The sequence below is a fragment of the Anabrus simplex genome, chromosome 1, assembly GCF_040414725.1.
Source record: "Anabrus simplex isolate iqAnaSimp1 chromosome 1, ASM4041472v1, whole genome shotgun sequence".
In the NCBI taxonomy this organism is placed as follows: Eukaryota; Metazoa; Arthropoda; class Insecta; order Orthoptera; family Tettigoniidae; genus Anabrus; species Anabrus simplex.
The window spans coordinates 1,183,329,451-1,183,347,578 of record NC_090265.1 but is presented as its reverse complement, the minus strand read 5'-3'; positions in this window follow the sequence as shown (position 1 = coordinate 1,183,347,578).

Sequence of the window (18,128 nt, the reverse complement as noted above, 5' to 3'; positions counted from 1 at the left end):
AACTTGAGAAGGTGTATGTTGATTAGGGTGGTGCTGTCTTGGTTGGGTTGGTTGGCGTGCTCCAGACTGGGGGGGGGTCCTTGGTTTGGGGGGGATAGGATTTGGAGGCTGAATAGAGAGGGAGATGTAGAGTGTGCGTGAAGATGTTGGGCTCTCCTGTAGTGCGCTTTAATTACTCTTTTCAGGAAAGGGCAGCCAGGGAAAGAGGCGACGTGGCTTCCATGGCAGTTGGCGCACCTCGCCTGGTCCCTAGGCACCTTACAATCAGAGTGACGGTGGGGACCGCCACATCTGTTTCAGCGGGTAGGCTCTGAGCACGAGGCTGCAGAGTGATTTAGTCCAAGGCAATTAAAGGATTGGGTAATGAGTGATGGCGTGGGGGAGGGCGGATTCGAGTAACTGTTGTGGGGGTGTTGTGTGTTGGTGGTCTGTTGGTCCTGGGAGTGGGTTTGTTACGCCTCAGTCCAGTTTGAGTATGCTTGTATTGTGTTTCCGTACCCGGTTGCGAGGCTGATGGTGTCTCGGTCCCGGGTTCGACTGATGGTTGAGGGGAGAGGGGGGTGTCAGGACATGTTCTAATCAGTTAAATAATTGCCAGATCTTTGACAAAAGTGACCAGTGGAATTCAAGTATTAACGGTGCGCGCTAGGCATGCTGGAATTGCTGGGAATCTAAACAAAAATAGCTTCGTCTTCATGGCCGAAGGATATGTGTGTGTATTAATTGTGGCCTACACGTAGGCATTAATTGCTAAGTATTAGGCTCAACCCTTTCTATATTCAGTAAGCTTCTTCGAGTGCCACAATAAAAAGGCAGAAAACGGCAGCGTACGAAAAGATTCCAAGATAAATATATCAACGAAGTGGACAACTTTAATGTTTATTACCATACGGTAATTATAAGTAAACACTATCAGCAATGTTCGATTTATGACGATCTTCGTGTATTATTATTATTATTATTATTATTATTATTATTATTATTATTATTATTATTATTATTATTATTATTATTATTGAATTCTTAATATGTCCATCTCTGTGGCTGAATTGTCAGCGTACTTCCATTTGATTCAGAGGGTCCCGGGTCGGGGATTTTAATCGCTGCTGGTTAATTCTTCTGGCTCAGAGATTGGGTGTTTGTGTCTGTCCCAACACACTCACCTTCATATTTAGACAACACACCACACTACCAACCACCACAAAAAACACGCAATAGTAATTACATCCCTCCATATAAATAGGGTTGTCGTCAAGAAGGGCATCTGGCCGCAAAACAGGGCCAAATCCACATATTCGACACAGTTCGCGACTTCGACCCACAGGTGTATAAAAAGCGGAAGACGACGACTTCCTAGTATGTTTTCATGTAAAAAATGTGATTTCCGTTGCATTGCTATCATTTATATTCAGTTCATGCGAGTAAATCCAATATAACATAATATCTGCAAATGCTATTATAGCAGTAAATATAGTGCAAACATTATGTTGAAGGTGACCACATTAATCTTTTCCGTGTCAATTATGCTTTATTGCCCGTTTCTCTTCATTTTAAGAATATATTCCACTACTAGTCCAAGAACCACAACTGCTGCCTACTTCTCCATTTTTAGACAAAATGCTATCAAACCTTGCCAAATCTTTTCAAGTTTTGTCAAACCTTCAAGCAGTTTTGAACAACCTTTGACAATATTTGACAGTTTTTCTTGTAAAGTATTGAATTGAAGATGAGGAATTTGAAGCAAATTTTACCCAGCTGAGTGGCTCATACAGTAGAACGCTGGATTTCTAAGCATAAGTTGGTGGGTTCGATGCTGGCTGGTGGGATTTGAAGGTACTGAAATACATCAGCCTTGTTCTGGTATATTTACGGCACGTAATAACTCATGTGGGACAAAATGCTGACAGTTCGGCGTCTCCGATAATCGTTAAAAGCCGTTAGTAGCAATTGTTTTTTTCCGATTTGCTTTACGTTGCACCGACACAGATAGGTGTTACGGCGACGATGGGAGAGTAAAGGACTAGGAGTGGGAAGAAAGTGGCCGTGGCCTTAATTAAGGTATAGCTCCAGTATTTGCCTGGTGTAAAAATGGACAGCCCTGGAAAACCGTCTTCAGGGCTGCCTACCATGGGGTTCGAACCCACTATTCCCGAATGCAAACTCAAAGCTGCGCGACCCTAACCGTACTGCGAACTCGCTCGATATTATTATTATTATTATTTTTGCTAGGGGCTTTACGTCGCACCGACACAGATAGGTCTTATGGCGACGATGGGACAGGAAAGGCCTAGGAGTTGGAAGGTAGCGGCCGTGGCCTTAAGGTACAGCCCCAGCATTTGCCTGGTGTGAAAATGGGAAACCACGGAAAACCATCTTCAGGGCTGCCGATAGTGGGATTCGAACCTACTATCTCCCGGATTATTATTATTATTATTATTATTATTATTATTATTATTATTATTATTATTATTATTATTATTATTATTATTAAGGTAAGTTTTCTTGACATTTATATGGAGTGTATGGAAGAAACTACTCAAGAAGGACGTCGAAAATCGCATGGACTTGTCATAGAAGCACTCTGCTTTAACTTCACAGCATCCTTATTATCGGTTTGCTTCGGAAACCGCTCTTTGTGAAATGTGTTTTAGGACACCTTTTCACTACTAGTAGTCTTAAGGGACGGCAGTGCGACAGACAGAAAGATTCTTTAATTTAGCAACGGAGAAAAGGTTCTTTAATTTAACACTGAATCTGCTGACACGGGTCCTTCGTAGTTAGCAAAGCCATCTCTGTACTGGACACGTGGACCCTTCGAGGCATGGAAGGTAGCCTACAGGTTCCCATGCTCCGTAACCTCGGCACTAAATGAGAATGGTTAGCTATGTGCCTGTGTTCAGAAATTAACCTTCTACTCATGTTTTGTGCAGGCTGAGGGAACCTCAAGATGTGTGTGCCTCTCCAGAAATGGAAATATCGTTTCTCAACTTCCGGACAGGGAATAATAATATTATTGGCTTTACGTCACACTGACTACTTATTAGACGGTTTTCAAAGACTCCCAGTTGCCGGAATTTAGTCCAGCAGGAGTTCTTTTACTTGCCAGTAAATCTACCGACTCGAGGATGACGAATTTGAGCACCTTCAAATACCACCGGACTGAGTCAGGATCGAATCTGCCAAGTTGGGGTCAGAAGGTCAGCGCCTCAACAGTCTGAACCACTTTTACTGCCTTTACCGCCTCGGCAAGGCATTTTCGCATTTACGTAGGATATTCTTACCCGTTCGTCTTCAGTGACATTTATTAGTGACACTTTCATTCTCATGCAGTGACGGATACAACTAGTTTCATGTACTCAACGTGGAAGCGTGTTCCTGTGAATTAATTCATTTGAGTTGTCAATATCTAAAATACGGATAGCACAGGTCTGTCTACTCCAATGTATTTGTTGCATCTGAAGTTGGTCATCTTATTCATGGTTAGTAAGTGATATGCATAGTCTGCCCCGCGGTGTAGGGGGCAACGCGTCCGCCTGTTACCCGTCAGCCCCAGGTTCGATTCCCGGCCGGGTCAGGGGTTTTTAATTGTAAATTATTAATATCCCTGGCCTGGGGACTGGGTGTTTGTGTCGTCCTTAACGTTCCTTTCCTCACATTCAACAGTTTACACTTCCGCCATTTACAAAATACATGCAGGTGCAAGTAGGGGCTAAAGATCTTTCTAGGTCGACGCCCCGAACAAATAGCATTTTAAAAAAGTGATAGTGGGGAGATCGAAGAATTTGCCAATTTTTCCTTGTGATGTAATGCGATGGTATGTAGCCTCCTTGAAGCATGGTGCAGATCTTTCTAGTTGACTCCCACAGGAAACCTGCGCGTCTGGGTGTGAGGGGATGATAGTATCGGCACATAGCCTGCTCATGTAGAACACCACCAAGGTGTCTGCTCAAGGCTTAACGCCCTCATGCGATGGACGAATCATAATCAGCAGCGTTATATGCCTTCAATCCATAAGAACACTGCTGAGAGGTTTGGAAATGAACCAAGGCGTTTGACCCGCAATACACTGCTGGCCATCATTTTGATGGTGACAGTTTTTTCAACCAGCGGGACTCGAACCGGCTAACAACGATGTCAGACAATATACTCTTGACGCTTTAACGATCATGGCCACCAGGCGTACAATTTTGAAAATTAATTAGGTCTAAAATCTAATACATTCTCTTCCCCTAAGATCACCAATTCAGGGAAGTCTATCACAACAGGGAAGGTTTAATTCTCAAATCTAATTCAAAGTTGCTGACTGAAAAACGCCATTCAAATATTTCTGGCGGCATGGCCTAAATATAAAAAAGTGTATTTTTAAGCGAAATAACCGTATGTCAGTGGGTAATATACCAGCCACCTGTGGCGTGATTTGGTTCTAGAGCCTTGAGTGTAGAAGCCAAGTGCGCTACACAGCTGGTCTCCAAGGCTTACATTAACGTATCATTCCGACATTCTCCTGGATCAAATGCAGAAATGTTGTTCTCAGAGTAGCTCCTAACTGCTCGGGGGAGATAGTAGGTTCGAACCCCACTGTCGGCAGCTCTGAAAATGGTTTTCCGTGGTTTCCCATTTTCACACCAGGCAAATGCTGGGGCTGTACCTTAATTAAGGCTACGGCCGCTTCCTTCCCACTCCTAGCCCTTTTATGTCCCATAGTCGCCGTAAGACCTATCTGTCTCGGTGCGACGTAAAACAACTAGCAAAAAAAAAAAAAAAAAACAACCCTGCTCGGAATCAGTTTATCATACAGAGTAACAGTCAACTCTTACGTTCATTGCGGCTGTTTTGCCACGGAGTGGTATGGACTTTACTGTCCCAGTGTGATGAAGATGCAGAGTAAATGAGTAACTTCCATTTCTAATGACATGCAGAGCATTGCTTTGCCAAACACTTTGTACTCCATGTGTACCTTTGATATTTTGAAGTCTAAAAATACTGGCCAAGTTTCGTGTCAAGGTAGCAGAACTCGCGCCTTCAGTGTGAAGGCATTCACCTTGCATGCAATTACAGCCCGTCCTTCCAGACAAGTTGCTGTTACTTTGAGTCACTGGGTCACTGATTCGTGGAATGCTCTGATAAACTGAGAGACGCGCCGGTGAACGTCAGCCTACACATCCTTGAACTTCTTCAACCAAGAGGGGGAATTAAATCTCCCGAGAGAAGTGGAATTATGTTACAGTACTTAAATGTCACTCCTCGCAAATTCGCTTAACTAACAGAAATACGGCATTGCCGTTCCTAGCCTATACCATCTAAACACAACAAGAAAGGGCACAATACTTAGCCTATACTTTTTGGTCGTTCTTATTAATAATACTCACTCACTCACTCCGTAGGCTTCTGAGGGACGTGAAGTTCCCGTGCCGATCTCACAATCCTCTCCCATCCTTTTCGATCTTGAGCCCGCTCTTCCCAGTTATGAATTTGGAGGATCCGGCATACCTTGATCTTCTTCTTCTAGGTGCTTCGGGGTCCTCCTAAAGGTCTTTTCCCATTAAGAGATCATTTGCATAGATTTACTGGTGCTCAGTTATCCTGCATCCTCAGTACATGTCCGACCCAGTGCAGTCTGTTGGATTCTGTCACACCCATTATAGTGTGTTGTTGAGAGAGGTTGTAAATCTCATAATTAGATCGTTTCTGCCAGCTTTGGGGGATAGGATCGAACCATGGGCCAAATATTTTTCTATAAACTTTATTCTCTAAGACTTGCAACTGTTGCTGCTCTTTCTTGGTTATACTCCATGTCTCGGAACCATACTGCACCTGTTAGTTTATTAGTGTTCCCGCGGTAACTCCCGCTATTACACCGCGTTGGAGCATTAACTGAATATACACATGTTTAAATATTGCTCCGGCCAAAAATTTTAAGCATCGGGTCGAAAGTCATACCTAGACTCTAAACTGGAATATAATTTATGAACATGAGCTCCAACAACATGGTGCATAATCGCTTCTCAGGGTAAAATTCGCTTCGTTGTTCCCATATGCTTTAAATAAATCGCGGATTCCGTTGAGTATCCGTCCGTTGAAACAGTCATACCGTATCCTTATGTCAAGGAAATTATCTGATCATCACCTAATATTTAACGTAAACTAACTCAATAGATCCGTATATTATCATACTACTATATACTACAAGTTACTTAAGGAATAGAAATGCGAAATCAAATCTATATCTAATTTATTAGCATGCTAATGTATAATAAAATTGAATAATATGCATTCATTGGTAATAAAGAAAGGTAAATCATGAAATTACAAATATCATTCTCAAAATGCTTGTTTTCTGAGATAAACATATTTGAAAGATCTTTAAGTCTTCAACATATCTGCTTACATTTCTGTTAAGTATCAAAATATACCATATCTTCCATGTTCAAATTGATACAAGGGGAAAAAATAGGGACCACAACTTTATTAAACCAAGTAGGAGTGGAATATCTTTCATTTAATGTTGTTTGGGATTTTCTTTGGGGCATCATTTAAGTTTCATTTTGCTTTTCGGTCTGTTTGACCAAAATTTACTTGAATACATGTTTGGATTCTTGTTTGGATTCTTGTTTGTGACTCACCACGTTACGAGATAAGCATTAGCATGTTTAAATATGGGTTCAAAACACCCATGCCGATATTATATTCCTATCATAACCCAAATGAATAAATTAAATCAGTACATCACCATGTGTACAAAATAAACCAAATAATTTTAGTACAGAGTGCCATAGATTTGATAGCACGTCAGTCTAACCTGCGAAAATAGTGCCATGCAGTCCTAGTCATGTGCCAATATATTTACATATTCTCAAATACCACTTCGCTGTGCCATGGTTTTGTTAAAGTAAACCGTACTTCATATAAGCGTTAACGTGCTGACCTTCAAATACGTAAATATGCGATACTCCACTCTATTCCCAAATATATATATAACGTAATGTGTAACAAACACGTAACCTCTCCATATCTTCCGCTGAAAGTTACTACGAGACACATTCTGCTTGGCTCGAGACATACATTCAACTCAACATGGCCTAAATCCTTCACTTGCAGTGCTAACCCAAATATAAATATAATATGTAACACAGGAATTCGCAATTCAATCATCTATCCGATTCTTAAACAACGAACAGAAACATATCTCTTCACTCTAATTACAACTTGCCATATTAACATTCCATTTCCTTCATATATATATATACCTCCATATTTAAAAATACCATCATTCAATTCCACTAAAATAACCTCTGTGTTACGGTAGCAATACTTAATAACCTAATTATTCTCTTATACACTGCAACTTCGTAATATTTCAAACACTTCCTTACAATGCTATTATCGTACTGGCCATGCTTGGTACACATATTGACCTGAAGTTCTAGGTTACGTTTTATATCTCGCCTATATTTTCTACTATCACAACTGGTTAAATGCTCCACGGTCTACACGTATTGATTGGCACAAAACATGCACAAATACTCAATCAGATCTAGTTTCCAATAATCTTAAAATTATCACATTCGCACTGTATATATAGCATAAAATAGCACATTTCATCGGCTAATAATTGGCATTTGTATTCTAATATCCTTTCATTGGCACTTCATCTCTTACATCTAGCACTCCTGTATACATTAAAATATTTTTCAACAATTGATTTGAAATTCATTACGATGCAACTCATAATACTTATCTCGTAACGGGATTTTGCTGCTGGATCTCTGCTGGACTACGGCATCTTGGAGTAGGCAACCACTGCGATCCAAAGATTACGTCATCTGCGGCTCCGGCTGGGGTCTTGGCTTGAGCTATTTAGTCTTGAGCGAACATTTCCATCTGTTTAAGCTGAGTCCATCTTGCCACCAGTTATCATGCAATCATAAAAGAACAAATACATAGTAAAATTCATAGTGTACTGGTGAATAGTAGGCTATCCAATATGTAATATTTGTTTTCGGAAACTCTTATTGGACGAAAATATTCTTTTCTTTAAATTTATAGATTTCTCTAATTCGGCCTACTTCTTGCTATTTCTTTCGCTTAAACAGATATTTTCTCCCTCCTGGAAACAATAAATTATGCCGCTATGGTACTAATTTCGGCAATGTATAACTCGGCTGATGTTTCCTCTCGTTTTTAAGTTCAGGTGTTACAGTAACGAATATTTCCTTCAAATCCACTCCTTTTCTGCCTTATGTTCTTGCAGATATAGTCTTCTCTGCTGTTTGTATATTAATACTTTCGTATTTAACGTTGCGTTGATCCTTTTTTAAATCTTTCTGTAAGCCGTGCTGCTTCCCTTCAACTTGTAACTCTTTCTTCTCAAGGTAGTCAAGAATCGTTCTCATTCAAATTTTTCAGTCCATCATTATTTAATTCTTGAGATTCTTTTTCCTTGCGGCCGGGCGATATCGATTTATTAGATCTCTACTCTGTGTACTTGCACCTGAAGCTATTGTGCGCCATATTTGTCCACTGTTTCCATGGCATTTACGGCCGCTCATGTAACGTAATGGTACATTTCACCTCCACGTTAATTTTAAATATGTTGGATACGACATATTTAATCCGCTCTTCCATATACGTGTATAATGGACCTTTACGTTACATTATCCTCATTCTTTGTATCTCATTTCATTTTAGATTATTTCTAATTTCTTCCGTATAATCACTCTTGATCGTTTTCACTCCCATTATCTGTTTGACATTCAATATAGGGATCATTATTTTTCTCACTGATTTCTAAGGTATTACTTGGCATTAATCCTTCGTTTTCTCTGTAATAGTATTTGAGGTTTGCTGCGTTATATACCCCTTTATATGTCCCTGACATATTTTTGATCTGGTATGCGTTATTTCCAAACACTTTCTTAATGACATATGGTCCATCATATAAATGTGCAAATTTCGCAAATACCTTCCCTATGACGTTGGAATTGGGCGTTTTCTTAACTAATACAAGATCATTTACCCTCAGTTGACGGTGAAACTTTCTGTTTCGTAATCTCTTGAGTCTTTTCCGTGATTGCTCCTCCAATTTTGCGCGTACCATACTATTTAATTCCTGAACACTCAGTCTATCCTCCACTAGCCTTTCTATCACTTCATCCCATGGCCTATGTGGGATTTCATCTCTATGCAGTACACTTAGGGTCTGTCCGGTTGATTCATGTACGGTATCGTTTATACTGTGCTCAATTATTGGTATTACATCAATCCATCTCCAATGGTTGTTTCCGCAGTAAATCCGACAAAACTTCGAAATCTCTTTCATACATCGCTCTACTGGATTTGACGATGGGTGCCTAATTGAACACATCACATGTTTTATATTCAACCTCTCCATAGCTTCACGGAACTGTTCTGACGTAAACTGAGTACCATGATCGCTTAGTACTCTCTCAGGTTTTCCCATTCTTGGTATGACACCATTAATGAACGCGTGAAGGACTTGTTTTGAATTGGCTCTCTGTATTGGTCGTAAAACTATATATTTAGAGAATATATCCATCGTTACTACGATAAACTTTCTTCCTTTACTAGCCACTGGAAGTGGTCCAAAAATGTCGATTGCGAATATCTCTTTTGCTCTATTTGGTAGTATTGCTATTGGTTGGTGTGTAAGTTATCTTGCATCTTATTTTAGCTATATTCGCATCTGCCCTTTGTAATATATCAATATTTCGCAGCCTTTCAATGATTTGCTCGTCACGGTCATCCAACTCTATTTGATGTACTAATTCTTCCGTTTGTTCTGGATTTCTACTCAAAGCATCGGCCAAAATATTATCCTTTCCTCTACAATGTTCTATTTTCAACTGAAACTGCTGTGTGACTGATATCCAGCGCGTTACTCGTTCGCTTGCCATTGCGGCCTTCAAACCAAAGACTAACGCCTTATGATCAGTGCGTATAGTCACAGGATATCCACTTATTATTTTCGCCCATTGCTGCAATGCGAATACTATTGCCAAAAGTTCCTGCTCGGTTGTCGTGTAATTTTGTTCATGCTTTCTTAATTTACGGCTTGCAAATGCCAAATATGTTCGCTTCTTTCCGCCTTCTGGTTCTTCTTGATACAGGCATGCCCCGATTCCAATCCTAGATGCATCGGATTGTATTATGAATTCTATCTCGTAATCAGGATAACCCAATCTGATACAATTCGCCATTAATTCCTTCATTTGTACGAAAGCCTTTTCCGCTTCATTTCCCCATTTCCACCTATTATTTATTTTGAGTAATTCTTGTAACGGTGCTGCCACTTCGGTATACCTATCACAGTGATCTGCAAAGAACTGCGTCATTCCAAGGAATTGTCTAATATGCTTTATTCTTGTTGGCCTCGGGAAATCACATATTGCTTTGATTTTAGCTGGGTTAGGTCGTATTCCTTCACCGTCGATAACATGTCCAACAAAAGGGATCTCTGACTGGCAGAACTTTGACTTTGCAACATTGACTTTAAATCCAGTGTTCTTCAAGTTATCCAGCAACTTTTCAAGTCTCTCACAGTGCTCTTCGTATGTTCTCGTTGCCAGGATTAAGTCGTCAACATAGGAAGTCACATAACCCTTTACTTCTGCTGTCAAGATTCTATCCAGAGCCCTGACAAGAACGGCACAACTGTTTTTCAACCCAAATGGAAGCCTGCAGTAAGCATATGTTTGATTGTCGAACATGAACCCAGTCAATAGTCGTGACTTCTCCTCCAACACAATATGATGGAATGATGATGTGAAATCAAGGCTAGAAAAATACTTCATGTTCTTGAATTTCTTAATGATGTCCTTAATTTTTGGTACCTTATCATACTCTGGAATTAGCTTCCCGTTTATAGCCCTCGCGTCTAGGCAAATTCTGAGGCTACCGTTGCTTTTCTTTACGATTACCAAAGGGTTCAAGTATGGTGTAGCTGTTTTAACAATTATCTCATCATCCAACATTTCCTGGATTATTTCTTTCACTTGCTGGAAATATTTTTCAGGTATATCATACAGCTTTGCTTTATACGGTGTTCAGTCGTTAACCATCAGCTTGTATTTGAAATTGGGGATTTTTCCTGGTTTGTTCTTAAATATGTCTAAATATTTCTTCAAAATTTCGTACAACCTGGTTTTCTCCTCTGGCGAAATCTTAGCTTCCATAAGGCTTTTCCATATTTCTTGATCCTTTTCTTCTTCCTCTAAACTTAATATTCTTTCAATAGTGTAGGCTATCTCTGATTCTGCTGCCTGATTTGGGCTTTGGTTTATGAAATTGCTCTCCTGGTCATGGCCAATTGTTTCTCGACCTACAATTCTCATATGTTCTGACAGATCCTTCCTAACGCTTATTCTGAGTCTTTCTGTCGTTTCCTTCCCATGTTCTTCGCTAATTGGAAACCTAATTTCCTGTCTCTCCATATCAATGACCATTTTCGTAGCAACCATGAAATCCACGCCTAAAATAATATTGTATTTTATTCTGTTCATAATTATAAATGGGTGCTCAAATCTTTGGTTCCCTATTCCGATATTCAAATACGTTTGCATTTTGCATTCCACAGTTTTAGCTGGTATAATTCCTTTGATTTTTATTCCTGACACAGGTATCGTTGGTAACTTCATTTTTCTCCCTAACTCTAAGAATAACATGTTCGAGATCACACTAATACTTGCCCCAGAATCTATCAGACAATGCGTCCTCATTTCGTTTACTCTTACAATAATTATTGGTAAATTTACTCCTTGTGGTCCTATATTCGATGATTCATCATACAGTAAATCTTCCGGTTGTATCTCCCATGATTCGATTTGCGCAATTAACCAACTCATAATTTTGCCTTTCTATTTCCTTTCTTTATTGCATCTTTCCTTTATGTCTAATTTATAATCGACGTTTTTTTTCTTCTCGGAAACGTCTATTCCTGCACTAAAGTTTTGTGCATTCGGATTCAACCTTCGTTTCCCTGCCTCCATCTTCTTGTATTCCTGGAGTTCTAAGCTCTCTGCACCTTCTATGTCACCAACCACTTCTTTGTCCTTAATCGCCTGTTCCCATTTATACTTATTGTTTGAACTTTCCCTTAACTCTTGGACATACTTCCTTTTGGCAAATTCTCTACCCCTGTAACTTTGTTCTCTCCTTCCTTCGTAGGGTTGCCTTCTTCGAAAATTATTCCGAGCTCCGTTTCCTGAGTACCTATTATTCGTCCTATAATATGGTACATATCTATCGCTCGTTTGATATGTCCGTTGATTTACATATCCTTTTTGGCATTGGCATTCTTTTGTTTCTTTCTTTCCATCCATTTCCCGGTTTCTAACACCATTCTTAAGTTCTCTCCATCTACTATTTTCCACATTCTCCGGCGTTATCACATTTATCGATGCCTCATTCTCTGCATTCCGCATTAACCTGGTCGTGGATGTGCAGTTGCCATGTCTAGTTGCCTTAGCCGGTCTTCCATTTCTATAGCTGTCTGAACATTTGCTACTGCCAAGTGCCTTTGCACCTCGGGAGGAAACTGCCTGTCGATTGTTTTTATTGCTTCCAATTCGCTTGGTGCGGCGTCCAGATCTTGAAATCGTTGAAATTGGAACGCGAAATAATCTGAGTATCTTGTTTGCCCATTAAATGCGAATTTCCGGGAGTATAGCTCCATCCTAAGCTGTAATTGTACCTCTGAGCTCCAATACCTTCGCAAGAATGCTGTTTTAAATTCCTCATAATAATGAAAGCTGTACCTAAATGCTTGGTACCATATACCAGGGTTGGAATCTAAGTGCTTTTCAACTATTTTGAGCTTTCCTTCATTCGGAATCTGATTAGCCCTAAAGTAATCCTCCATTTCCCGAAGAAATTGCTTAGGTGATAGACTTGTAGTGTTATCAAAATGTTTTGGTCTATCATCAACTGTCTTAATGATATTTATTACTGCTGGACCTCCATTGCTATAATTCCCGTTTCCAGTTATTCCGCCGTTGATAATCTGGTTGGAATCCGTCGTCATCGTTGGCGTTGTTTCTCTTTCGTTCATCCGAATATCCATATTCCCTAACATACTGGATCCTGTGTTTTGGTCATGTACCCTTAATTCCTGTATCTCTTTTCGGATGGTCCGCAACTCCCTTTCTGTATTGTTAACTCTACTGTCAACCTCATTCTTATTCCGCTCTACTTCCTCTCGGATTATGTCTATTTTATTCGATACTTGTTCTCTCGTCAAGATAAAATTTACTTCTATTGACTTATTTGTATTTCCTATTATCTCATCTAATTTGTTCATCCTCTCTTGATATTGCTCCCATCTCTCTGTGAAATCTAATTTCAAGTTTTCCAAATTCTCCGTCAAACTCTTCATCTCCTTCTCCTTCAGAGTTCGTATAGCCTCTCTACTTTCCTTCAATTCCTTGCTGCATTTATTTTTTATTAACCTCTTCACTCCTGTTTTCCATAATTTCCGTCATCTGATTACGCAGCTCGTCAATATCTGTTTTAATTTCCGTGACTTCACTTCCAAATTTCTCAATTTCCGTTCTTCTGACCTCTTTCATTTCTTCCCTCATTTCTTGCTGCCTCTCATTTTGCCTGTTAATCTCTTCTTCCTGCTTTTCTCCTGCCTGATAATCATTTCTTGAAATCTATCATTAATCATCTCTTGGAACTTTTCATTTTGCTCTCTTGTTTTTTCGTTGTCCTCATTAATCATTTCCTGGAATCTTTCTTCCTGCCTACTAATTATTTCTCGGAATTCTTCATTTCGCTTTCTTGCTTCTTCATTGTGCCCATTAATCATCTCTTGAAATTTCTCATTCTGCCTTCTTGTTTCTTCATTATGTCCATTAATCATCTCTTGTAATTTTTCATTCTGCCTGCTAATTATTTCTTGGAATTTTTCCAAAATCCCCTTTTGATTGTCCCTGACTTCCTGTATTGCTTCGTCTCTCTTCCTGACTTCCTCCTCAGTTACCTTTTGGTATCCCTCAAGTTGGGATTTCAGCTGAGCTAAATTCGACATCTCTATATTGTTTATAATTCTCTAATGTACCTTTTAAATTCTCTATAAGCCTAACTTTCTCTATGTATTCGTAAATTCAACTAATTCGATCTCAAATATTACTATAAAACAGTCTGTCAGACTTAATTATACACTTATTCTACTACTTCTATTACTTCAACACATTCTTTCTTAATTAGGAATGATCACCCAAGATTACTTTAGCTCAACCCAAACCAGCCTATCCAAGTCACATGAGAATCCAAACATTTAAAATAATAATCATTTTCAATTATGTTTATCCCTTATTCACTTAACCTACATATACAATAAATAAAATTAACATTCCATTAATACACTTCCACTATCCTAAGTACCTAACGAAATTTTCTCGTTACAATCTAAATAAATGTATAGTCAATCCCTTTCCTACTTTATTCCTAGTATACAAGAAATTATCCTTCATCGCATGCCATATTTGCATCCGCAATCCATCATGCTTCATTTCATTCTTCCATGCCGTCTCATAGTTATATTCTAACTCATTGTGCTGCTTTCTTCTTGATTAGGGTATACTATATTATGTTTGCCATCCTCTTTTCCTATTATCTCTCTTCACCGCTACAATCTAACCTCATATATCTTCATGTCATCCATAATCTGTCTTCTCAATATTCCTTTATCGCGATATATTTTCCTCCTCATTCCTTTTTCAACAGCTCACTTTACGAATAAGAGCTCAAAATATTACACAAGAGCCACAGTACTCTTTTCAACTTGCTCGAGGCTACGGCATCATATAATCCATGTCCAATCCAATCATCCATATCTCATCCTCAATATCTGCTCCATAATCAAGTTATAAAATTTCTGTATATCCAAAATTTAATTAATCATCCGACCTCTTCAAACTTTGCCTCACGCTCGGGACACAATTTAATGATATTTGGCGACTACAGTACCTTTCTCTTCAACTTGCTCCACTGTTGGGGGCCAATTTTATATGCACCTGTTAGTTTATTAGTGTTCCCGCGGTAACTCCCACTATTACACCGCGTTGGAGCATTAACTGAATATACACATGTTTAAATATTGCTCCGGCCAAAAATTTTAAGCATCGGGTCGAAAGTCATACCTAGACTCTAAACTGGAATATAATTTATGAACATGAGCTCCAACAACATGGTGCATAATCGCTTCTCAGGGTAAAATTCGCTTCGTTGTTCCCATATGCTTTAAATAAATCGCGGATTCCGTTGAGTATCCGTCCGTTGAAACAGTCATACCGTATCCTTATGTCAAGGAAATTATCTGATCATCACCTAATATTTAACGTAAACTAACTCAATAGATCCGTATATTATCATACTACTATATACTACAAGTTACTTAAGGAATAGAAATGCGAAATCAAATCTATATCTAATTTATTAGCATGCTAATGTATAATAAAATTGAATAATATGCATTCATTGGTAATAAAGAAAGGAAAATCATGAAATTACAAATATCATTCTCAAAATGCTTGTTTTCTGAGATAAACATATTTGAAAGATCTTTAAGTCTTCAACATATCTGCTTACATTTCTGTTAAGTATCAAAATATACCATATCTTCCATGTTCAAATTGATACAAGGGGAAAAAATAGGGACCACAACTTTATTAAACCAAGTAGGAGTGGAATATCTTTCATTTAATGTTGTTTGGGATTTTCTTTGGGGCATCATTTAAGTTTCATTTTGCTTTTCGGTCTGTTTGACCAAAATTTACTTGAATACATGTTTGGATTCTTGTTTGGATTCTTGTTTGTGACTCACCACGTTACGAGATAAGCATTAGCATGTTTAAATATGGGTTCAAAACACCCATGCCGATATTATATTCCTATCATAACCCAAATGAATAAATTAATCAGTACATCACCATATGTACAAATAAACTAAATAATTTTAGTACAGAGTGCCATAGATTTGATAGCACGTCAGTCTAACCTGCGAAAATAGTGCCATGCAGTCCTAGTCATGTGCCTATATATTTACATTTTCTCAAATACCACTTCGCTGTGCCATGATTTTGTTAAAGTAAACCGTACTTCATATAAGCGTTAACGTGCTGACCTTCAAATACGTAAATATGCGATACTCCACTCTATTCCCAAATATATATATAACGTAATGTGTAACAAACACGTAACCTCTCCATATCTTCCGCTGAAAGTTACTACGAGACACATTCTGCTTGGCTCGAGACATACATTCAACTCAACATGGCCTAAATCCTTCACTTGCAGTGCTAACCCAAATATAAATATAATATGTAACACAGGAATTCGCAATTCAATCATCTATCCCATTCTTAAACAACGAACAGAAACATATCTCTTCACTCTAATTACAACTTGCCATATTAACATTCCATTTCCTTCATATATATATATATATATATATATATATATATATATATATATACCTCCATATTTAAAAATATCATCATTCAATTCCACTAAAATAACCTCTGTGTTACGGTAGCAATACTTCATAACCTAATTATTCTCTTATACACTGCAACTTCGTAATATTTCAAACACTTCCTTACAATGCTTTTATCGTACTGGCCATGCTTGACCTGAAGTTCTAGGTTACGTTTTATATCTCGCCTATATTTTCTACTATCACAACTGGTTAAATGCTCCACGGTCTACACGTATTGATTGGCACAAAACATGCACAAATACTCAATCAGATCTAGTTTCCAATAATCTTAAAATTATCACATTCGCACTGTAGTTATATAGCATAAAATAGCACATTTCATCGGCTAATAATTGGCATTTATCCTTTCATTGGCACTTCATCTCTTACATCTAGCACTCCTGTACACATATAAATATTTTTCATCAATTGATTTGAAATTCATTACGATGCAACTCATAATACTTATCTCGTAACGGGATTTTGCTGCTGGATCTCTGCTGGACTACGGCATCTTGGAGTAGGCAACCACTGCGATCCAAAGATTACGTCATCTGCGGCTCCGGCTGGGGTCTTGGCTTGAGCTGTTTAGTCTTGAGCGAACATTTCCATCTGTTTAAGCTGAGTCCATCTTGCCATCAGTTATCATGCAATCATAAAAGAACAAATACATAGTAAAATTCATAGTGTACTGGTGAATAGTAGGCTATCCAATATGTAATATTTGTTTTCGGAAACTCGTATTGGACGAAAATATTCTTTTCTTTAAATTTATAGATTTCTCTAATTCGGCCTACTTCTTGCTATTTTTTTCGCTTAAACAGATATTTTCTCCCTCCTGGAAACAATAAATTATGCCGCTATGGTATTAATTTCGGCAATGTATAACTCGGCTGAAGTTTCCTTTCGTTTCTAAGATCAGGTGTTACAGTAACGAATATTTCCTTCAAATCTACTCCTTTTCTGCCTTATGTTCTTGCAGATATAGTCTTCTCTGCTGTTTGTATATTAATACTTTCGTATTTAACGTTGCGTTGATCCTTTTTTAAATCTTTCTGTAAGCCGTGCTGCTTCCCTTCAACTTGTAACTCTTTCTTCTCAAGGTAGTCAAGAATCGTTCTCATTCAAATTTTTCAGTCCATCATTATTTAATTCTTGAGATTCTTTTTCCTTGCGGCCGGGCGATATCGATTTATTAGATCTCTACTCTGTGTACTTGCACCTGAAGCTATTGTGCGCCATATTTGTCCACTGTTTCCATGGCATTTACGGCCGCTCATGTAACGTAATGGTACAATACAGAAGTCGAATGGTTGTATTGTAGACAATCATTTTTGGATTCCTTGCTAAAAACTTGGAGCTAAATATAGGGCTTATAGAGTAAAATGCCGTATTTGCTTTTTTAATTCTAGCGTGGTGTTCCTGTTGCCTTCGGTTTTGATCATCGATTTATACACCAAGGAATTTAAACTCATCTACTCTTTTAAATATATATATTTCCCAATCTTCAAATGCAATCTGTCAACCTCCACATGATTCGGTCTCTGTACAACCATGTAATGTGTAGTTTCATCATTCACCCATAAGCCAATTTTTGCTGCCATTTCCTCTCGTTCCACAAATAACTGCT